Here is a 5,660-nt window from a genome sequence, read left to right on the forward strand (position 1 = left end):
ATTTCAAAAACCAAAATAAAACACAGAGAGAGAGAGCTGAGAAAAAGAATGGCTTTAAACTTCTTGATAGCCAGTGGAAGATAGAGGCAATGGAATAATGCCTTTAAAATTAAGAAAAATTATTACTTATCATGTAATACTAGAGGCCCGGTGCATGAATTCGTGCATGGGTGGAGTCCCTCGGCCTGGCCAACAATTGGGGCCAATTGGCACCATCTTGCCCAGTCCTAATCAGGGCTAGCCAGCTAGGGGGAGGGACCACGGGAGTTTGGCCGGCCAGGGGAAGGGACTGCGGGAGGTTGGCCGGCTGAGGGAGGTTAATTGTGGGTCAGTGTGCATCATAGTGACCAGTCAAACAGTTGACCAGTTGACCAGTTGTAATGGTTGCTTAGGCTTTTATATATATAGATGGTAGATATGGAATTATCACCTAGAATTCCATGCATAGTTAAACTATCAATCAGGCATGAGAATAGAATAAAGATATTTAGATATTTCCACCATAAAAGGCTTCAAAATATAGGAACCATTTCTCAGGAAACTACTGAGAAATATATTTCAACAGTTACACTGGATAGACAAATATGCAGGTTGTGAGAAATAGAAAATGCAGCCCAGGAGAGAGACCAGGGTGAAGAGTGACTCCAGGATCGGCGAGCCCATGGATATTTAATCCAGGTAGAGCCGACCAGAGGCCTAAGAAACCTCCAGGGAGATTGCTTCTAAGAGATGAAATGGAGCTCCTAGCACACTTGAAAATCCTGAGAGGAATTTTAGAAAAATGCTTTGTGTCATTCTTGGTCCTGCTGGTCTTCTCTGCCAGTCTCCTCTGTGTTTTAGGAAGGATGGCCCCTGAAAACTGACTTTCCCAGGCTTCTAGTTAGCATGTGTCTCAGTCTGTTCAGGCTGCTATAGCAAGATGCCACACCCTGGGTGGCTTATAACAAAAAAGTTTATGTCTCACAATTCTAGAGGCTGAAAGTCTGAGGTCAGTGTGCCAGCCTGGTCAGGACGTGGGCCCTCTTCTGGTAACAGACTTCTTGCCATCCTCACCCAGCAGCAGGGACAAGGGAGCTCTCTCTGACCTCTTTTATAAGGGCATTCATCTCATTCATAAGGGCTCCACTCTCCAGACCTAATAACCTCTCAGAGACCCCACACCTCCTAATCCCATCACATGGGGCATTCGGATTTCAACGTAGGATTGATGGGGGACAGAAGCATTTGGACCATAGCAGCAAATTATGATTATCGCCACTGGTGAGAGTTTAGAGGAGAGAAAGGGAAGAGAAATCAGATTATTTATTTTCTTCCTTCCTTATCTTGAGCAGCTTCTTTAACAATATTGGTGTTTCCTTTTTGCCCCACCAGCATGGCTCAGTGATTGAGTGTTGACCTAATAGCCGTGGGCAAACTACGGCCCGCGGGCCGGATCCGGCTGTTCTATCTGGTTCTCTTGCTCTCCCCTCCGCTCCTTTACTTTGAATTTATATTAGTTCACACAAACACTCCATCCATGCTTTTGTTCCGGCCCTCCGGTCCAGTTTAAGAGCCCATTGTGGCCCTCAAGTCAAAAAGTTTGCCCACCCCTGAACTAGGAGGTCACAGTTTGATTTCCCATTAGGGCACATGCTCAGGCTACGGGCTCAGTTCCCAGTGTGGGGCACGCAGGAGGCAGCTGATCAATGTTTCTCTCTCATCATTGATGTTTCTATCTCTCTCCCTCTCCTTTCCTCTCTGAAATCAATAAATATATATACATATATATTTATAAAGAATTAATTATTTAACCATTACTCTTTCTGTGTCTTTTAAAATAACTTGATTCCTATTCAGTGTAGGCCCTCAACAAGACTGTGGGGTCTTGCTATAATACTTTGCAGTTTATAACCCTCTGTCAGATATATTTTTTCCTGTCATCCTCACAATACTCTATGTGATAGATGATACAGGATGAGACACTGTGGTTCAGAGAATTAAAGTGATTCTCCAAGGTCCTGCAACTGGAACATAAGGAGCTGGTATTCAAAACTAAGTGTTCCGATTGCAAATCCCTTTCCACATGGATTCCTTCTGATTTACAACAGGGCAGTGACTCCCTAACCTTAAGCCTGCCCTAGCAAATTACTCATGGTTTTTCTTTATCGTCAAAAAGTAGTGTGTCAAAAATCACTGTCAAATATTCTTAATCTGGTCAACTGTATTGCCCTTCTAAATTCACCTCCATACCAAATTACACATAGAGATTGCTTGGCCTGCAGGCCCAAGATTTTGAAATTTCTGTAGTGCCTGACAGAACTTTTTGATCCATCACATTTAGTCACATCAATCATATCACCTCAAAGAACACATTGTAAAGGAAATAATGTAACGTGATTGATGTGAACAGATGTGACATGGGACAATTAAGTTTCAGTTTAAGGACCCAAGAAGAAAAACACCTGATGCTCTATAAGGTTCACTACACAAAGACTCCATTGCTAACAGTATAAATATAATTTATAGGCCTTGTTTTCCCAAGTGGGAGAGAGAAGAAATACAATATGTGCAAATAGCATAAGGTATGTTTATCTACCATTCATGGGCAGAAAATTTCCTCTGAGTGTCTGAAATGCAATAGTTCCCATTGCATTTAGCAATGCTAATCCACGGTGGAAAAATGTGTTTTAGGAAATAAATTATTGATCATTATTATACATATGGATGAGAGCATTTCAAAATAATTCAAAACATATATTACTTTAAGAAAAATAAAGGATTTTATTAGACTTGAAATGTAAGTATTTTATTGGGAATATTCTTAAAGCATTTTAGATGCTAAATTTTTAAAAGGCATTTACATTGTTACGGAGGGTTATGACTATTCTTTTCAAGGTCTTCTTTTTGGTGAGTTTTACTTCATAATTTAAGCCTATGTAAAACAAAGATCAAAATGCATATATACCCACATATGTGTTACAAAAATAATAATCATTGGAGCCACTTTGAAATGAAGTTGGAGCTGCCATCCCAGAGAAACTTCCTTGCAAGCTTTACTCCTCAAACCTTCGTAATAGTAAAACTGGGCAAAATAACCATTAGACTGGACCTAAAGCAGCATTGTATTTCAAAACCTGCTTGCAAAGCTCCCAGGAAAGCAAACATTATGACTACCTGACTGAAAATGTAAGACATTCTTTAGAATTCGCATCACTGTGTTAGCTTATCTGCACCTATAGAAAATCCTTCCTTAGCTTATTAGCACCCATAGAAATTCCTTCCGTCTATTCATGTAATTATTCCCCTTCCCTTTCTCAGAAATACCCCTGGCCTTCACCTCCTAATCTGGACACTATTTTGGTCTCTGCCTAAAGCAGTGCTTTCTGAATAGCTATGTTTTTGAATCTCAAAAAGCCTCTCACTTTGGCTTTTTTATTTTTAGGTTAACAGTGTGTATACATAAAATTTTAAACTACTAATGTTTTTCCACTATATATTGAGAGATGTAACACTTGTAGATTTAAGTATCTCAGTGGAGAGAATAATTTTTAATCAACCCAGTGCTTTTAAAGCATATCTTCATTGCTCCTTTCTAATGTCCTCTATTATCTCTAGTACTCTATCTTACCTTCCTCTCTTCCTTTTTTTTTTTTCTCAGTTATTTTCAGATGCTGTACTCCTGTCTAGCCCCATGTGTTCACAGTTAGTGTTTCCTGGGAAGACTGTTGCACACACAGAACTATCTAGACAGGTAGTTGTGTGACCTTGGCCACGTGACTGAATTCTTGTTCCTAAGATTTCTTATCTTTATACTTGATAGAATTACGACTATATACTCACAGAGTAATTTGTGCAAATTAAACCAGCCAATTCTAAAATGCTTAACATATTTAGTAGATGCTCAATATATTAGTTTCTTTTCTTCATTCATTTAGGGTTGACAGTTTAATCTCTTTGTTGAAGCTACAGTTTTTTTTAATATATTTTTATTGATTTCAGAGAAGAAGGGAGAGGGGGAGAGAGAGAGAAACATTAATGTTGAGTGAGAATAATTGATTAGCTGCCTCCTGCATGCCCCACCCTGGGGATCAAGCCTGCAATCCAGGCAGTCTCCAGACCAGGAATCGAACTGTGATCTCCTGGTTCATAGATCTGTTAGGATCGCCAAAGGAGGAATGCATGAGGCCAAAAGGGATAAAGAATTACAAATTTACTAGAGTCCCGATGCATGAAATTTGTGCAAGAGTAGGCCTTCCTTCCTCCGGCTGCCGGCACCGGCACTCGGGACCCAGGCTTCCCTTGCAGTCTCGGCTTCGTCTGGAAGGTTGTCCAGTCTAATTAGCATATTGCCCTTTTATTATTATAGATTATTATAGATTGTTACATCTGCTAGCAGAAGGACTAAGGCCAAAATGGCATCATCAGGGTAAAGTAGGGGCAGCGAGATATTTAGGTCTCTTGTAAAGGTCAGTCAGAGTGACCAGTGGGACCAGGTGCAGGTGGGGGCCAGGTGTAGGCGGCCACTGGAAAGTGGGTGAGGCGGTTTGCCGCAAGCCAAAGGCTGTTAATCATGAAACCTACAATGAGAATAACAGGAAAATCACTGGGAGGAGCAAGAGCCCCCAGCAGGGCATAATGGAGCGCAAGAATGTACCTAACAAGGTTGCCACTCAACCACTGAGCCAGGCCTGCTGGGCTGAAGCTACAGGTTTATCTCCCAATTTTGTATCTTACGTCTCTTCACTCGTGACCAAGAAAGGAGATGAAGATAAAAACTGCAGGTGTTTCCTCCTCTATCCCTTTTCTCATTTCAGTGCATGTTATGAAGCCTTTGGCATGGTGCCGCTATAGTAGGCAGTTAGATATGAGCAGAGTAGGAACAACGGGCCAGGTACTGAAGGCTGGCATCACAGAAAGCTCTGGGTGCCTAGCAGACAATTGTAGGGTGGGACCTCACCCCCAGGGTGACCTTTCTTCTCCTAGCATATCGCTAGTCATGCAGTTTAAACCCCTGACCTTTCATACAGATGGTCATGTGGTTCAGACCCTCCCCTAACCTTTCCTCCCCAGGTATGTCCTCAGCCATGCAGTAGAGGAGGAACAAAGGGGGCTGAAGAATAGCCTTGTACAACCCCCATATTCACCCTTGCATTAAGCCCTAGCGATAATATCTAGGCCTCAGTTGTACTTCAGCTCCAGGTCTAGAAAAGCAGCAGGGCGGGGGGGAGTGACCCCATGACTGACATCAGGATCAGCTGTGATAACCAATGACTCCCTTGCTCTGGGGCCCACCAATCATTTGAGGGAACATAGCTGGGTAGCTGATGAATATTCTATTGAGATCAACACCTGAGAACGCCAGATAAAAACGCTCAAGACCAAGTTCATCCTTGGGTGGGATGGTTCCATACACTATTTTTTCTGAAAAGCACTGCTGGTATCTACTGGGTCATTCCTCTAGGCCAGCCATGCTGCTAAATATTTTGCAGTGAACAGGACCATACCCAGGAACAACGAATTATATGGTCTAAAATGTCAGTAGAGGTGAAATTCAAATCTAGAATTACTATAAGAATGTGAGCCTTTCTCACTTCAACATTCCACAACTTGACTCTTCTCTTTACTGAGACTGTGAAATAATCTCTTCCAGGTAACAAGACATCTGTTTTTATTAACAACTG

The sequence above is a fragment of the Plecotus auritus genome, assembly GCF_963455305.1.
Source record: "Plecotus auritus genome assembly, chromosome: 4".
NCBI lineage: Eukaryota > Metazoa > Chordata > Mammalia > Chiroptera > Vespertilionidae > Plecotus > Plecotus auritus.